At 38.5% G+C, this 19,588-nt stretch overlaps 1 protein-coding gene across 4 annotated transcripts in view; it reads left to right on the top strand.

Moving 5' to 3' along the window:
- The window catches only part of NRXN3 (neurexin 3), a 1,459,332-nt gene that overhangs the window by 570,012 nt on the left and 869,732 nt on the right, over nucleotides 1-19,588 (top strand). The window lies entirely within an intron of this gene.

Below are 19,588 nucleotides of genomic sequence, written 5' to 3'. Positions count from 1 at the left end.
TCTGGTGTAAGTCCTCTCACCTTGGTCAAATTCAAGTCACCAGTGTGACGCCATTGAATTTGGAGTTGGGCAGAGATCCAAACCTTTGGCTCTTGCAAGGCAGTACAGTCTTTGGACACCAGTGCTTGAGTCCATCACTTATAAGGGCTGTGTTATATAGAGACTGAGGCTTAGATCTTATAGCTAAGCAGTCTTGTTAATACTGTGCTTGGGAATTAGGCAAACTTAAACTATAGTTCCTTCTTTGGGAGTCTGTCCTTATGAAACTTCCAAGTAGGATCAAGGCAGAAAGTGTGCTTCCTGTAGGTGAGTTGGCATCAACGAGACTCTGTCCTCCCAGGTTCTACCAATCTTCTAAGTCAACGATCTGAATCGAGTTGGGGAGAGAGGCCAGGACTGTTACTTGGATGGAAATTCTCTCCAAAGGGAAGGAAACATGAGGAACAAATGTTAGCCCTTAGCAGAATCAGAATTCGGAATGTTTCTTAGACAACTTTACAGGATTAGTATCAACAAGAGGTTGGAGGCAGAATTTTATTTTAAATCTCCTATCATTTTGGTGCATAGATATTCATTATAAAATCATCTTCGAGGCTGCGAAGTGGTAAGAATTTTGGTTATTGGGGGGAAATGGGAGTTTTGGGGGGCATTTAAAAATAGGTAGAGTAATAAACCATAATTCCTTTCTTTGTTTTGTGGGAAGATACCGAAGACTAGATTCCTATTTAATACCTTGAAATTAAATTATTTTTCCAGCTGGGTGCAACTGAAAGAAAGAAGGCAGGCGTAAGAACTTAGACAACTTCATTGCCTCAGAGCAGATGATGGACTATTATAGTGAATACATGAAATGGTATCTGGCAAAAACAGAGTATTTGATCGTTTTACCTCCTTCTAGTTGATATTCAAGAGTCTCTGCACCCAGATTTATACCTCTTTGCTTACACATTTATCATTGTTAATATGCCAATACTCTGAACCAGTAAGGCTGGATGAGTCAGTTTCTTCCTGGTGGAAGATAGTTTATTATCCTTGTTGCTGTTGTATTGTTATTTAACATATGATGGTTTTATAATTAATGATTATATAAATTAGCTTGCTGTTGTAACAGTGTGGGCCTAAATGCCCATATTGATAGTTTATCTTCGAGTGTAAAAGTTCTGGTGATAAGCCACGTGTCTGAAAGCACTTTTCTTGTTACCATCCTGCTGGGAGAGAGGTCTGCGGTTCTATAAGAATCCACCTTCTCATTCTGTGGTCTGTAACGTTGTAGAGGCCTGAATCTCGGGTTCATATGTGTCTGCGTTTGCTTTCCTTTGTCGTAACATCTGTCCAGTTATGGTGATTAAAATCCCAGACTCCGTAGTCAGATGGAGGTGGAGTACAGTCCTGGCTCTGCCATTTTACAGGGAAGTTATCTAATCTGTTCAGACCTGAGCTTTCTCAGATATAAAATAGGAATGGAAACACATCTCCCTCATAGGGCACTAGTGAAGAATAAATGGCGTAGTGTATATAACACAGATTTTGTAAAGGGCCAAGTGTACAGTAATTGATCAGCATTTGTTGGCAATTATAACAGTCATTGTTTAAGTGTTATATTATAAAACATGTGTAACTTTACATGTAAATGCACAGCCGCTATTGGTCCATGTTTGAGGATTGACTCAACTCTCTAGAATTTTGGCAATATACATTTCCCAAGGAAACTCCTAATAATGAGACAAGCAATTTATCGTTCCAGCCTACAATCTGTTTCTTTGCTTTGTCACTACCCCGACTTCTACCCTTACCTCTTGTCTCCCTAGTACCCCAGGTCCTTGTGTATTCCCCGTTGCTCCCCATGTAAAAGTCTGATCTAATAAACTGTTTCATAATAAATAATACATTATTAATATTCTTAAAGCATTGCAGCAGGGAGACAGTCTAAGAGTATAATTTCAGCATTTAGGCTGCAAATGAGAGAAGTATTTGTTTGGCAATAGATTCCTTTTGACACCTCTGAAATCATGGTCAGATTTCTAACTATCTACGCTGCAGTCATATGGCAGCCTTTAATTATACCTGTTGGAATAATCCACTTAGCCAAGGTCAAGCATCCTTTGATTACATGTTCTGTTGCTATTTCCTTGTTGTCATATATCCTTGGCAGCTGTCATCAGCCAAATTTGGCCCTTCTAATTTTTAGTGGCACTCATCCTGTCCTGAGTTTCCCTAACACATGCTTCAGCCTTGTCAAACATGCTTTGCTTCCACTGAGTTAGTCATCATTTCGTGGACCTTATTCTACTGGAGGTAGTCTCTGCAAGTGACTTTAGCTCCCTCTCCTAGCTTTACTTTTCTTCATTTCACAAAATTCTCTGCAACATGTCAATTAATCAACGAAAACATCTGCTAGCTTCCTCCCCAGAATGGGCTGCATTTCAACGGGAGGTGGATTTAGTCCAATTCAATCTAACAGTTATGTTTGGGATGCCAACAATGAATAAATTAAATTAACATTTTTTGAGCACCTACAATGTTAGAGTCCTTTGCTTGCTTTTTTGATTCTATACGTTAGCTCATTTAATCCTCAACAACCCTGTGAGATATGCAGTCCTCTTGCTCTTTTCCCATGAGGTCATTGAGATGTGTAGACGTTAGATATTCTGTTCAATGCTTACAACTAGTAAGGAATAGAACCAAGAATTAAACTAAAAGTTCCCTGGGTTGGAAGTCAGTGGAGAAGGGTAGATGGAAGGTGGAAAGGGGAAAGTATAGTGGAGGTCCTTGAGGCCAGACAAACAGAATCAAACTCTTAGGCAATACACTGACCCAAGATTCTGAGTTAGTTTCTCCTACTCAGCCTTTTTTGGTGGGGGCGGTGGATGGTTTGGGCTTCTGCAGATAGGAGGTAGAACACTATAAAAAGAAGAGAAGCTTATGAAGGAAGGTTTCTGAAAATAAACCAGAAAACTAGCTTGCAGGTGGACTTCCTCTGGTGGTGAAGAGTATATTCCCTGGGTCCACTTCCCTCTGCTTCAGGCAGATGGGACGTTCATCTGCAGAAGGCTTGTGACAGGTCAGTGGTGCTGGTGAAGTCTGAGCTGAGGCAGTTGTCGAGCAGATATCAATGGCAGGGCAGCCTCTGACTGTGACCCTGACACCTATAGAGGAATTTAAACTTTAGTGACTATCTTCACCCTGCCATCTGGACCTGGAGCTCTGACACGGAAGTATTTCCCTGGGTTGGGAGTGGAGATGGAGAGGAGAGGGGCAGTAGATGTAGGGAATGTGTGTGGGGGTGGGTTTTCAGCCTGGTTGGCTAAATGTTGGAATCACACTCTACCTTCCCCAGTGCAGTTGAGGCCCTTCCCTTCTGAAGAGAAAGGCAGAGATGAAGGTTGTCTAGGGAGTAGGGACCTCAGTGTTTCCCTTTATTAGAACATGTACAAACTTGAGGCCAGTAGGACTTGAGTGAAACTAATAGGGAACAGGGTCATCTTTAATTTGGGGCTTATAAATTCTTTAACCACTTGGAAATTCTACTCTCCCTCATTCTGACATTCAATCTTTGTATTTCATATCTGGTTTATATACATTTAAATTCTTGATTGACTTAGGTCTCTGGAGGACTTTTTTTTGTTAGCTTCTGATTGAGCCTTTATTCTCCTCCACAGGACTCCTTAGCCAGTGCATTTGAAGTGTTTGTTCCCAGGGGAAAGTGAAAGTCAAATATGTAAGCTTATTTTCTCTCTATTAAATAAGGTCTTCAGAGTTTGCAATTCCACATAGTCAGTGTTTCATTCATCGGTGCTTTTTTAGAAATCTTTATCTTTTCCTACTTTTTTCACAGGTGTAGATGATCCAAAAGATCAAATCTGGCTTATATAGGTCTGGAATAAAGAGTAAAGGAAACCAAAAAGCTGATAAAAATGTTAAGCCACCTCTTTTTGCCCATTCATGATGTGGCTCTGAAGATTTTCCATTTTGAAGAAGCATGGGAAGTCCATAGTTTACCTACATCTACCTGATAGAAGCCCCATATGGTTGAGCTCCTTGAGCCAGGTTGAAGTTGATGCCAGAAAGAAGACAATAGAATACTTCTCACTAGATCTCCCCCCAAGCCTGACACACACACACACACACATTTTATTGCACTTCTCTGTCTACCACTTTAAGTTATTTGTTGATATTAGTACTTACCCCACAATGAAATCATAAGCTTATTTGGGCACTGTGATCTCATCCTACCCATGTCATCTCCCAAAGCACAAGGATAGCTTCAATACCCAATCATTGTTCAATAAATATCTGTTTACCACTGGATTTTCTTGAAAAAGAGTATAGAATGCTTTCCTTTTCTTCATACTTAGGTCTGTACACTGTGGGCAAAGATACAGGGTCACTTCGGATGTGTTCCTTTTCTTACTCTGGCCCCTCCCATCGTCAGTTAAGTGACCCATTTGTCCCCTTTCCTTTTAGGAAAGGAGGCATCTTTGAGACCAGGTACTACTGAAAATCATACGCTAATATTAAGATCCTAAAATTCAGAACTTTCTGATAGGAAAGAATGTGTGTACTTAGTTTCTTTCTCTTTGAAAGTATGAACCAGTTGGATGCTCAGGAGTAATATGCTATTCCTAGCTTCTGAGATTAAAATCTCTCAGGGCCAAGTGATATGATCAGTATAGCATTTAACATTTATTAACTATTTTATATATAAAGTATTTTATGTTTAAATGTTTTATGTGCAAAGTATTACACTGTTTTACATGCATTGTCACGTTTAATTCTCATTAAAACTATTCACTAGCTATTTTGTGGGTATTGCTATTATCCCCTTTATATACATGAGGAATGAAGCTTAATGAGATCAAGTAACTTGCCAGTGTCCCCTATCTCTTAAATGGTGGACTCAAGATTCAAATTCATGCTAAACTCCCACCTATACTACCTCTATCTTCCATAGCCCTTAGCTCTAGGAAAAATTAATCTCTAGGTACTCACTGCCATATATTTGATAGTTGAGGCAAATAGATGTTTTTCTAATATATTCTTCCTAGTATTCTGTTGGGATAAATTTCAGAGTTTGGAGCTTCTGTCCACCACCTAACACTAATCTCTTAGAGTTGTCACTTGGGGTTATGACAATTATGACACATGTCTTTTCATGAAAGAAATAGAATTGGGTCATAGCATTACCACTATTAGCATTTTCTGCATCAGTGGTATGAATGACCTTTTTCTAGGTGATCATGATATATGTGTGTTATGTGTATTTTCAGGTATTTTCTTGTCAGTAGTTCCTATTTGCATAAGTCCCCACAGAGCTTAAAGCAGGATTGAGAGTTATATTAGCTAATTTCTAGAAGGGAATCACAACAGAAAATATGAGTTATACTGTATGAAATATAACTTTTACAAATTACTTTATAGGTTATATGGAATCAAAGAAGTACAGGCTTCATTATTGTGACTATTAATTTTCATAAAGGAAATGGATTTATGCCAGGAATTTTGAAACCTTTATGCTCCCTATATTTATTGTCTGTATTTATCACTAAATACTGATGGATATTTAAGCATTAGAATTTTTGGTCTTAACTGAATGAGGCTTTCAAAGATTTTGGGTTTCTTTCTTGGAATCATGATGAATCTTCTTGAGAAACAAACAGATTTCATGCCTTCTTAAAGTTTGCTGTGAGTTGTTTTGATAGCATTAACATAAGCATCAAAATAATACAAACTTAGAAAACAGACACAGTGACTTATCATTTCTCAGAAGTCTTTCTTATTTCATGCTTATGTTGTAAGTAGAAGTGCATGATCCTTTGTTGTCATAGAGAAACAGTCTTGAGTGTTAATTGCCTAAGGGAATCTGTGTGTGTGTGTGTGTTTGTGTGTCTAGCCTTTAATAACTACTCTTTGAATTTATTTCTGTTTCGAATGTACACTCAGAACCTGTCATCAGTAAAACCTACTATCAAGTTATTCCCATGAATGGCCAAAGTCTTACTCAGATTTCCTATTAATTCAACTAGTCTTCCATCTCCTCATTTCTTCTAGGCACTAGACTTGCTTTTTAGTCTGTAAAACCAATCTAGGGTAGGTTTATTTAGCAAATATTTTTTGATGGGCACTCTTCTAGGCATTGAAGATACAAGAGTGAACAAGACAGGTAAGCCCTTGTTTCTAGGCAAACTCAAGTTTGCATTCTAGGTGAAAGAGTAAACAAGTTAAAGCCACTAAATGGGTAGTTTAAGATAGTGATGAATACCATGAGGGAAATAAAGTAGAGCAATGTCGTACTGGGCTGGGGTGGGCATAGTATTTTATCTTACTTAGGGCTACTTAGGGAGGCATCTCTAGTTGCTGATATTTAACTTAGATCTAAATGAGAGGTAGCGAGATATGAGAATATCTATAATAAGATTGTTCAAAGCTGAGGGCACACACACCAAAAGCACACAGAGTGAGGTGTGAATAAGTTTGGCATATGTGGAAAATAGATTGTCCAGAGAAGTTTAGAGAATGGATATTTGCAGACAAAGATTTATTAATGGTAAAAGGTGTGTCAATGTCCACATAACTTTAGGGACCCAGTTAATTTAGCTTAAGGTAACTAAAATGTTTTGTACCAGCAGTACATCCCTAGGGGATTCTGTAGAGTTGTAGAACTTGGATAAATGGTAGATGGATTATCAGGCATGCCAATTAACTTCTTTTGTATGTGTTGTTTGATTAGATCTTTAATCTGTGTTTATATAATTTTGCTGGTTTTACAGAATCGTTACCTGTTCAGTACTTCATCTATTCATCAAACATTTACCAATGTCCTACTATATGCCAAATAGAGTCTTAGGTTCTGGGTATACACAGATGAGTAAGACCCTCCTGCTATGAGAGCATATACAAAAATGGAGGTGACATAGGATTCTGAGTGTATTTACTGGGAATGCATTTTCTCAATTCAGAAATATGAAATCAGACAAGGAACTTGAAAAGAGAGTGAAATTGATCAATATAGGTGGCCACTGCTGATATGCAGGTAGTTAAAATATAATTTTGCAGGTCTAAAACACCATTGACATCTACGTATAAAACTGGATTAAGGTGTATATGATCTTCATTATGGTGGAGAAGCTTCTAAATTTAAATTAATGCACACTACTGTTAATGCATCTTTCTGGATGATTTGTATATAGGGCCCAAAATCTAAGCTAAACTCCTGCCCAAGATGCAAGATGATGAAGCCGTTTACTTGGCTCATCAGACCTGTTAAAACCATGGGCAACCCCATGGGTCTCCAAGTCAGTCTAGAAGACAATGTCTTCCATTCTGACAAGGAAATTAACTGATTTTCTGAATTTATATGAACTAATTCTGGATTAAAACAGGTTATGTACTCATAATAGCCAAAGAAGGTTTCAAAAAGAAAACAAAGTCCAGATTAGTCTGAAATTTTGAGATTAGAAGTCTGTACTCAAAATGTTATCAGCTCAGCCCCCAAAGAGCTGTCCAAGGGGTGAACCTCTTCTGGTGGTTCAGCACCCTTAATCTCTGTGCTTGACCTACTACTATCCACTACATTGTTTACCCATACTACTTGCCCTGATTAATCTTTATATGATCTGAGCAACCATATGTGACCCATTATAATCCTGACCCCTGCCTGTCCTACCTTCTAACTTAGTATATTCTTCAAGTCGTGTTTAACCAGATAGCAATTAAACTTCATACCCAGAGCTTCCTGTAAAAGTACCTAGGCTCACAAGTCTGCTGAAACAATGTGATCATGGATTTTACCTTCAATTATGTAATTAAAAAAATAAGTCCACAAAAATATAGAGGGTTTTAAAAAATTGACTTTAAATTGTTAATTCATTTAACCATCCATAAAAGTTGAAAACATAAGCATGGTCTTTCTCCTTTTCCTGTTTTCCCCATGTCCTTCTCCTTGTTCTACTACTATTTTTCTACTCCTCCTTTTCCCCTTTGTTTTCTGTTTATCATCATCATTATCACTATAAATGCAATTAATAAGGATGTTTTAACCGATGGGATATTTATATTCATGTAGAATCTTGGTAGAATCTAGGTTGTAAAATAATTTTAAGACAGTTTAGTCTTAGTAGTTGAAAAATAGAAAAAAATATAACATGAGTAGTTTCCTGTGAATATATTATTTTAGAACTTGGTTAAGTAGCTTAATTATTATCAAAATAAAATGGAGACCTGCTAGCTTCTTTAGGAAGATCTCTTCCTTGCTAGTAGGAAGACTCATCATACATTTAGTTAGACAGTTGGGGTTGATGTTGTCAGTCAATGATGAGGACAGGGTTTTACACAGTATCCCTCCTATATATCATTCTACATTCTAGATTTTCCTCTGTTGTAATTTAGAATGACATAACTGGATTGGTTAATCATCTGAGCTTTTACATCAGTCTAGATTATTATCTTAGATCTAACAAACCCAAGCCATGTAATCTTGGATAAATCTTTAGTTTATAATTCTATGTTATTTTCACCTGTAAACTAGAGATAATAAATCATACTTAAACTAAAGATTGCTATCAGGATTATATTATATATATATAAGTATATATATAACATATATATACTTATAAATATATATTTATATACTATATATACTTATATATATTATATATACTTTAAGTTTAGTAGGCATTCAATAAAAGTGAATTATCTGGGCACCTGGGTGACTCAGCTGTTAAGCGTCTGCCTTAGGCTCAGGTCATGATCCCAGGGTCCTGGGATTGAGCCCTGCATCGGTCTCCCTGCTCAGCGGAAAGCCGGCTTCTCCCTCTCGCACTCCCCCTGCTTGTGTTCCCTCTCTCGCTGTGTCTCTCTCTGTCAAATAAATAAAATCTTTAAAAAAAAAAAAAGTGAATTATCATCATCATCAGTCATTAACTTAACCTTTCTGTGCTTTACTTGATCTTAAACTTTATGGAAAATTTAAAGTACTCTGTTCCCTATGAGTATTTGACATTTGGTGAGAGTAAGTTGGTAGCAGTTCCATACATGGCACAGATTTAATGTCACAACTTAAAATGTTGTGAGCTGTGGGGAAAGACAGGGAAGGTAGTGGTTACCCATTCATGTTAAACCATTTTTAACTCACGATCAGCCAGTTGATTACAATTGATCTGTTGTCCATGCTATCATAGTGACATTTGGAATATATTATATTACCATTTCTCTTAATATGGTGGTTAAAATTCAGGAGGCAGATAATGTGATACTGACATAATGAGTAAAATAATGATTGATAGTGAAGTTGTAAAAGTAAGAAGGTTCACTGTGTTTGAAAGTCACAGAACTTTGAAAGTGTAAGAGATAAGGAATACTGATGAATACAATGTGACATCCTGAAACAGGCTATGCATATAGAAATGAACCACTTTCCTAAGTCCTTTTTAAAGAGTACAGCCTATAGAAATGTAAATATGGCTAATAAAAGTACCTTTTTAAATTAAATATCTATCGAAGTGTCTATTGGAAGAAAACTAGATTTATACTTTATGGCTTACGCAAAATCATCCTTTCCTAGCATCAGCTTCAGTAAAACAGTTGCAGTTTAAAGTATATTAAAGTGGATACTTCTAAAATTAGGTTCTTTTGAAATTAAACGAAAGGGACTAGGTTTTTCCAGGGACTGTTATAGATGTCACTTTATAATAAGACAGATAAGACAGTCAGTATACAGAGGTTTTGTTTTATGGCCAGAACTAACATTTGTTCATTCAGTGAGAGATGTCAGTTAAAGCAGCTTTGCTTCCACAGTGGGGGAATTTCAGAGCCCCGAAACTTAGGACATTGGTATTATATTATCGGATATGTTACAGTTGTTGCCTCCATAATGACCCTTGCTCTTTAATGAGAGTATGTAATGTCAGAATCAGGGGGAAGAAAAAGCCAAATGACAACTAATTTATCACCAGATTTATAGTCAAATTACCAAAAGATTGGAACTAATCAGGCCTGTTTTTCAAAATGAGTAATGGCATTCAGAGCCTCTCTGGTTATACAGATGTTTAGACTGGGGATGTCCTAAGAATTATAAGTCTGTGCTGGCTTTAACATTGAGATCAAATTGTTCTTGTGTGCCCAAGGTAGCATGACTCCAAGGGGAAGGTGTGCTAGGAAAGAAAATCGGGGGAAAAAAATCATTTTTCATCATCACACTGAAAAAGTCATTGCACTGAAAAAGTGCCAACAAACCCTAAATAATTTTGTGTTGATTATACTAAATTAGAATAGTGATAGCTATAATCATTTGATCCCTGAGGCATTAATGAAAATCCAGCATTATTTTGTGGGGAATATGTATCATTACCCTTGAGCTTAGGAATGATTATTAGTAAGTCTGATTAAATCTGGAAGCAGTGACACAAGCTATCTTTAACCCACTAATGACAGGGCCATATTGTAATTTTATGATGAATGAACACAGTTTAGCATTTTTAGCACTTGGTGGGGAACATAAGAAGTCTGCATTCATTTTCTTGATTAGACTGCAAAGTAGTACAGAGGAGCTCATAAGGAATGCTGCTTAATGAAATAGTGTTCTTGCTGATTGATGAACCTATCCTATCTTCCAGAACCCACAGGCCTGGTTATCTTTATATGATTAAAGATATTAAGCAGTAGAGATCACACATTTCCTGGATGCAGGAGTATAAAAACAAATAATACAGTACTACCACTTTACATGCCTTTATGTTTTCAAATGCTTTCACATGTATTATGGTTTTATTATCATACTAACTGGTGGAGTGAGTTAGACTTCTCATCACTTGTTTTATTGAGCAATAAAACTAAAGCGCAGTATGGTTTAGGTATTTGCCTAAGTCCCAGAGATTGTCAGAAAATTCAACATTGGAACCCAAATGTCTTGGCTCCAAGTGTAATATATTTTTGGCCTCTGTAGAAAATGGATTTATGTTATAATTATAGACAAAGTGTTTGTTATCATTATCTTGAATTCTCTCTTAAAAAAAAATAATTTATTCTCGGGCGCCTGGGTGGCTCAGTTGGTTAAGTGACTGCCTTTGGCTCAGGTCATGATCCTGGAGTCCCGGGATCGAGTTCCGCATCGGGCTGGCTCCCTGCTCAGCAGGAAGTCTGCTTCTCCCTCTGACCCTCCCCCCTCTTATGCTCTATCTCATTCTCTCTCTCAAATAAATAAATAAAATCTTTAAAAAAAAATTTATTCTGTATTCATAGACAATATTAGAGATTCTTACTGATTAAATGGGCCACAGTCCTGATTTAATTTTTAGTGCTGGGCAAAACTGTTTCTAAAATCCCCAGGCAATTTAGGGCAAGTTCTGATCCCAGCATAGCATCTGATGCTCAATAGTAGCTTGACAAATTTTAGTTTCTTTTCTTCTAATCCTCAGCCCAATGCTGTGACTCTCTGTGGTCTAAAGAAGGAACTTTTCAGATTCTTAGTTGACCTAAAAAATATGTTGATGGACTACATGATCTTATCCTTAAAACTCTGTACACAGGCCACTACTTCACAGAACATAAAAACTAGTGAAAGTACAGTCAAACCCTGTTTTAAAATGCATGGCTCGAGGGAGTTAGTATTTTGTTTCCATCCCAGCCACAACACTTTTATTTGAAAGACAATGCCATTCTTCATTAGCATCACAATGGAATTTTGTTGAATAGCTTGATTTGGGGCAATCAGAGCCAAAGATTTAAAGTTACAGGAGTCCCACAGGTCCTGCTTTGACATGTAACAGATCAGGTTCTTTGGAGAAGATGAATGGAGAAATGAATCATTGTAATGATTCATGGTACAAAGAATATGGATAAGGTACAATGGTAGTGCCTGGGATAGAGGAAAAACTATTCTGGAACTAGGTGGGAGGAGGGAAAACTCTCTGAAAGGGACATTTGAACACCAAACTCAATAAAGCCAGAAGCCTGGCACTTCTTCTCTCTTACCAGCCAATTACCAGGTGATTGCCAGTTTACCTCTCGTCATTTCTCTGCTCGGTGTCCTCTTCACTCATCACTGACCTACATGATGTTCTCATTAGTTCTGTTTAAAATAGGCTGGCTTGTTGGTGTTCACACTTCCAGGCATATCACCCTCAAAACCATCAACCAGACTATTTAAAACCTTAAATTTTAGCACTTCATGCTTCAAGGGCATCCATCCACAGGATAACGTCCTGCTTCAAGGGCGTCCATCCACAGGATAACGTCTAAGCCATGATTCTCTGTGGTGGGGCCTCTCCCTACCTCTGCAGCCTCCTCTCCTGATGGTGTTTATGCTGTGGAATTGTCCCTTCAAGAACATTGCACTCCGATTTGTGCCTTCATGCCTTCCCCTCTTTCCATATCCCATCTCTGAGAGGATAAATTCCTTACATCATTTGATGTCCCTCATTGACTGTGATGTTGAAATTTTTTCCCATCTCAGGTCTCCACTGGATCGGGTGTGCTTCTCAGTTTTTAGAGCACCTTCGCATACCTTATCTCACGTATCCCGTGTTTCCCACTAAGCACAACGGCTGGCACATAATAGTTGCTCAGCAAAGGTTGGTTTATCTGATCATAGGAATGACATGAATAAATAGGCAGGTGCTGGGACAACAAGAGTAGAAATGACAAGGAGGGATAAAATCAAATGGTATAGTGTATTAGTTTTCTGTTGCTGAGCAACAAATTGTCACACATTTAGTGGCTTAAAACATCCATTTATTATCTCACAGTTTCTATAGGTCACAAATCCAAGGAAGCTTAAGCTTGCCTCGGTTTTCTGCTCCTGGTCTCACCTTTTAGGGCTGAAATCAAGGTGTTCATTGGACTGAATTTCCATCGGGAGGTTAATGAGGTAATAAAGCTTTAAAGCTTCCTCAGGCTGTTGGCAGAATTTATTCTTTGTGGCTCTAGTATTCATGGTGGCTTGGTTCTTGTCTCTACTGTTGCAAGTGTCTGTCTTCAAAGAAGGCTTAAGCCCTCTTAAAAGGGCTAGCTTGGTTAGGTCAGGCCCATCCAGGATATTCTTCTTCTTTTTCTTTTTTAAATTAACATAGAGTCTTTAATTAGGGACTTAAATTACATCTGTACAGTCCTTTTGCCTTTATCATATACCATAACATCATAATGGGAATGGGATTCTATCACTTTTGCCACAGTCTACTGTCTAGAAGCAAGTCCAGGGGTGCCTGGGTGGCTCAATTGGTTAAGCAACTGCCTTCGGCTCAGGTCATGATCCTGGAGCCCCTGGATCGAGTCCCGCATCGGGCTCCCTGCTCCGCAGGGAGTCTGCTTCTCCCTCTGACCCTCCCCCCTCTCATGTGCTCTCTCTCATTCTCTCTCTCTCAGATAAATAAATAAAATCTTTAAAAAAAAAAAAAAAAGCAAGTCCAGTTCCGGCTGCACTCGAGGTGGGAGGATGATTCCAGGGCGTGTATACTGGGGCAAGATCTTAGGTCTTATCTCTGTATTCTGCCCATTGCATGAGTGGTTTTGAATGGATTGAAAAAGAGATTTACATGGGTAGGTGGAGGAGCATGAGGCTGGAAGGAAAGGTAAAGACCAGCGGAGGAAGTGCCTCATGTGGTTTTCTAAGAAATAGGTATATTGTCACGTAGGGAGTCCTAACGGGTTAAGAAAGATCACCGTGTACAGCATAACCCTTTCAGTACTGGAAATAAGAAAAACTTGGAAAATTGAAGGAGGAAGAAACTGAAACATGGACAATAAGTTAGGAGGAGTGAGGTGGCAGATGGAAAGTGGAGAGGGGTTAAGAATTGACAGGACTTGATTGCTGATTGATTCAGCAGAGGGTAAAGGGGTATTCAGAGCTTCTAACTAGGACCACTGGAGTGGACCAAAAATGGCTCTTGTTTTGAGAGTCCCTGAAAACTACTACTTGTGGTAGAGTGGTGGTATCTACCACAGATGGTAACTACTTTTGTTGTAGACAGTGAATCCCTTTTGTTCTCATTCTTGCCTTCTCTCTCACTTGCCTTGCCTTGGTGCAGAAAGGATCTAGAATGGCTTACCAGAATTCTGCTGTATATGTACCAGTTTGCAGTGATTTGGCATAATGCCTTTCGGGAGAAATGTTTTATTTGTAAATGGCTGGTGAAGCAGACAGAATCATGTTCTCTAAAGTCCACTGAACCTACAAGCTTGGCAGCAGTTGAGAAGGACAGTGACCCAACTTTCAGTTTGGAATTCTGATTTGGGTCCATTAACCGACAACCCAGACTGTTTTCAATCTAGGCCATGTGTGTGTGTAACGCAAATAAGGAGACAAATGTACAGTGTTGGAACACAGGCAGGCAAAATTATCTTTTGCTTTTCTCTCTACATCCTGTAAGGGCATTCTGGACATCCTTTGCAATCTATAAACTAATACTTCTATAAGTTAATGTCTCCTTTATCTTATGTCTCTACCCTGAGATAGGGGGAAAAAAAAAACCTAATATATCAGACCAGATGATCATCTTTTCTTAAATAATCATGTGATGCAAAATTCACAGCCTTCCTATTCTTGTATTTTGTCTCCAAAATATTTGTCTTTCTTAGGTCTAATGAAAATCTCTTTTGGTTAACATAAACCTTTCGTTTAGAGATTAGAGGTTTTGCCTGAGGTGCTCCTTTGTTGGTTTTAAAATTTGTGATATTATTTCATTGAGTAAAAATTGTGTGGATTGATTTATGCCCTTTGCATACTTAGTATTCTGGGAGTGCATCTGTCTATAAGACTCACCCAAATAGAATTGAGGAACTTTGAAAATTGGAACTCCAATCTTCCTCTCAATTAGATATCTTGGCTTGGATTTATGGACATCCAGGCTCTATTTAATCTGATGATATGCTCCTCTACTTAACTTGTCAGACTTTTTCATTGTTAAGTTGGATCTTAAAAGGAAAAACTGTATCTTCTACTCTACAATACTTCTGATACCAGATGTGTGGGCTTTCCCACGGCAAGCAATGCTCCAATTCTTGATGCGCCCCAACTGGGTGTCCTAAAATTTCACTCGGTTCTGACACTAACTGCCTGGAGTTAATAGAGACCCCACAGGTTAGGGGCTCTGTCCTACAAGACTGCCCCCCACTTCAGATGCTAGTTGCAAGTCTAAATTTGTCATCTGCACTTCTGACCAATTGGCTATAAATCCGAAGTTTCCACAAGCCTCTCCTCATCTATAATGGCTTGCAGAACGCAGGGAAACACATTTACTGATTTGTTATAAAGGATATAATAAAGGATATGGATGAACAACCAGATGAAGAGGTGTATAGGACAAGGTAATAGGGAAGGGGTATGGAAATCCCCTCCCCCCTCCAGATGTACCACCCTCCCAGCATGTTGGTATGTTCATCAGCCAGACTCCAATGCATAGGGTTTTTAGGGAGGTTCTGTTACTTAGGGACAGTTGGTTAAATCATTGGCCATTGATGATTAATTCAGCCCTGATCCAGAGGTCTGGGGCGGGTAGGAGCAGAAAGTTTCAACCTGTAATCACATGGTTGGTTCCCCAGGCAACCAGAGTCAACTCATTAGCATAAAGTACGGTTGGAAGGGGTTTGTTAGGCACAGCAAAACAAGCTCTCACCCCATCACTCAGGGAATTAGAAGAGTTTTAGAAGCTCCAAGCCAGGAACCTGGTTCAAAAATCACATATATATTTCTTATTATATTACAATATCACAGGTCTGTTTTCTGTGTTAAGCTGAAATCGGCCTCTACAAAGGCTACTTCCATTTACTTATAATCTGTTGACTGTCTCACCCCTGGTACAGATTACTGGGTTCCACTAAATCTCTGCTGTCTTTTTTTAGGTTAAATTTTTGTGTTTCTTTTAACAAATTATCACACATAAATATATAAAAATATTCCTGCAAAGCTTATAATGAAAATAATAGGACAGAAAAAAAATTGATCTGATCCCTCCCCACCTCATTCCAGAGATACCACTTTCAACTCTTTCATTTGTGTCTTTTGGTTTTACTTCCGTATTTCTAAATTATGTGGTTACAGTGCTATTTTGTTGTGGTGGTGGTGGTGGTGGTTCCATTGCATTTTATACATTAATGCTCATTTTAGACATTATTTTTTATTTTCTAAATATCTTCAATTTTATCTTCTAGTCTTTCTATTGAATAAATATCTGCTAACAAATATACACAAATAAATGTATATTTTTATTTCCTAAGAGCTTTGTGTTTCATTACTTTTCCTTTCTTATTTAAGATTTCGTTTATTTGAGAGAGAGAGAGAGAGAGAGAGGGACAGAGAGAGTAAAGGGGGAGGGAGGGGCAGAGAGAGAGGGAGAATCTTAAACAGTCTCCTTGCCCAGCATGGAGCCTGAGAGGGGGCTTGATCTCACAACCCTGAGATCAGGACCTGAGCTGAAATCAAGAGTGAATGCTTAACTGACTGAGCCGCCCAGGTGCTCCATCATTATTTTTCCTTTTCATAGCGTTCAGGTGTGGTTTTTAATAGACACATGTTATCTCTGTTAGCATCTTAAGAATGGGCTTTTAAAATTATTCTTCTGTTTCCTGCCCGGTCTTTTTTGTCTATTTATCTTAGTCCATGGCTTTCATGTCTCCTTTAGAGGCTATCTTACAATGTCTCCTGAATTGTAGCCATTTGTTTCCACCTGATGGTAAAAAGTCTAACATGTCAATGAGAAGTTGTGTAATTATGGGTTGTTCTTTTTTAATCAGTTGGTGAAATTTACTAAAGCATAAGTAGGTGGGAAACTAGCCACTTTATCAGGGGATTACGCCTCCAAAATGTCATTACCTCTAGATCTTTTCTCTCAAGTCATTCCGTTTGTCTCATACTTCAGTTTCTCAGGTCTAACTCAGTTTCTCTGTTTTTGGGTGTTTTGTATGTCAGTGGGTGGGCAGTGCATGAGAGCTGAGGAGGAAAGGTGCTTAGGGTAGGTGGATTGGTCTCAGGGGTCAGCGTATAAGTTTACATGTAATCCTTATATTTTTGTTATGATTCACACCCCTGGCCGGGCCAGAGCCTGGGTCCTCAAAACCAAAGCTCTCCTCAGTCACAGTCTCTGAGTGTGTGCATTTCCTTGCCGTAGTAGAGGGGACCAGTTGATCCTTGTATAGACTTCCAACTAGTTCTCCTGTTTTCAGTCCTACCCCTCATCCCTGCTTTCAGAAATATCTGATACCTCCAATCTGTATCTTTTTAAGGGTTCTACAGCAAAAATAACCTTGTTTACTATTGGCTTCTTCTTCTCCAGCCACTTGACTTTCAAGTTTTTATGTTATTCTTCTTTATCTTGATATCCTTCAGGGACCAAATATCTTCCATTTGCCACCACTCCCTTGCCCTGTCCCCTGCCCCCAAGCCCCTCACCAGCCTTTATGGTAGGTGTACCATATCTGGTCTTATTTTCCCCCATCTTTACCTTCCCCTAGAATCACATCCACTTTTGAGCCTGATCTGTTCAGTTGGCAGAATACCTACCTTGAATCTGGACAATGTCCTCATTTCCGTTTTTCCTCTTTGTTCCATACCATGGCTCACTTCTAGGCTTAAATCTCCAGCTATCCATTTGCTGTCAGGGGAGCATGTTCCGACACTGATTGTGGCCTTGGTCAGGTATGAGGCTCTAAATCAGGAGCTGGGCTTGATGGAAGAGAAATACCAGAAGGCATTGGTGAGTGGCACAATGCACAGGAATGATACAAGAAAAGTCACCTCGTGGAAAAACTAGATGCCTGATAGTCTGTCCTACGAGAGTGCTGGGATCAAGAGTGAGAATCCGCAAATGACACTGCAAGACACACTTCAGAGAGCAGAGACATGAGCACTGGGGTGGGTAGGGAGGCTGGTCATGGAGGAAATGCCTGAGCTGGGTGAACATAGTTGAGTTTTGAAGAGGGTAGGGAGATCCCTGGGCATCTATTGAGAACAGGATGTAAGAGTTGAGAATGCTAAACCAGCTTGGCTAAGTTGTTTTGCTGAAGAGTTTAGGTCAGAAGCCAATTGAGATATCTGTCATTACTGACAAACTTTAAAAGGTTCTAGAACTGGCAAAACAAGTAAGCCTGAGCTAAGTTAAAAGACAGAGCGTGACCAGCTGGGACAGGAACACAGCAAACTTGCTAATGAGTTTGGAGGAAGCCGATTGCCCACATTTCTATGGACTGCTAATTGCTAAAGTAGCAGCTTGCTCTAAAGACAAAAATAACAGCATGTTAGTTTCTTGAATATAGTATAAAATGGCCTTTAGGATATAGGCTACATCAACTTTAAATGTACTCTGTAGTTCTTAAACTTAAAACATACACTGCTATTAATAAAGATAAGCTGAGAAATTATAGAATATATATGACTCTAGTTTGGGCAGTTGTGCTAAGGATTTTATTTTAAATATATCAGTTCTCCACTTGAATACCATTTCTCAGCCCATTTTAAAACATTTCCCAATAAAAGAACAAAATAAATAATTTTAAATGTGCTTTATTCTAAATACAGTGAGACTTTTCCTGAAACACTGTCTTTCAACCCATTTATATTTGTGAAGAGAGAATGTGCTTAAAGAATTTATCTCTACGGTTTGCAACATTGAGGGCATTCGGTAAGTATCTGTAGAAAGAAAGAATGAATGAATAAATGAACAGGTGCATAAAGCTTTGTGTGCATTGGAATGATAGAATTTTATATTTTAGAGAACAATCAAGAACAATGAATCCCCTTGCATTATTTTATGGATGGAGGAACTGAAGTAGAGAGGAAGTAGAGATAGTGCTCAGGGGTCTCACAACTGGTTAGTGGCAGCACCGGCCTTGGACCCCATTTCTTAAGTCAATCAATCCAGTGCTCTTTCCATTCTAAGCTAATATTCCTTCTGCTTAAGAGAAGAATAAATTACTTCTGCAGGGTTGATTCTGACCCAAATCACGTTGAATCAGCAAAGCCTGGCTTTGTTAGAGGCTCAGATGCCAAATGACAAAAGTAAAGCATCTTTGAAAACAAAAAGCCAGAGTAATTGGTGTGTTTGGTTTTATTAAGGAGTGAAATTTTCAAAGGCAAAGAGGGTGAAAAAATTAAAACCTCAGTGCCATGGACTTAATTTGAAAGTGTGAATGTCAGACTGGATATAAAGGAGGTAAGCTAGCCCTGAGGAGCTATCACCATATAAAAGGAAAAAGCAGGTTTCTTTTTCCAGTGAATCAATGGAAGTTAATATATCTACAGGTTTATTTATCTCTTGCATTGGTGACTGAAATCCCCTAATTAGATTGACAGTGTATTGCATAGTAATTACATATGGCAGAACAAATTTGTGGACGATGGAAGTAAGTAGATGAATATTGAGACACAACAATACCACTGATGGCTGAGGTACCAGGTAACATTTCTTGTAGAATTTATTAAGAAGTGGCTGTGAATTGTTTGTCTTCTTAATTAAAGGTTTGGTTGCATTACCAAAAGGTTGTTAATAATAATAAGAGTGTAGTCACTTATCAAGCGTGTGACTCTGCCTAAGTTATTAATTATTCTGAGCCTTATGTTTCTCATTTGTACAGATAGTTTTATAATGGCACCTACCACATGGGG

Source organism: Neomonachus schauinslandi, chromosome 9 (assembly GCF_002201575.2).
Source record: "Neomonachus schauinslandi chromosome 9, ASM220157v2, whole genome shotgun sequence".
NCBI lineage: Eukaryota > Metazoa > Chordata > Mammalia > Carnivora > Phocidae > Neomonachus > Neomonachus schauinslandi.
The sequence above is the reverse complement of the archived record's forward strand: the minus strand, read 5'-3'. Positions and strand labels throughout refer to the sequence as shown.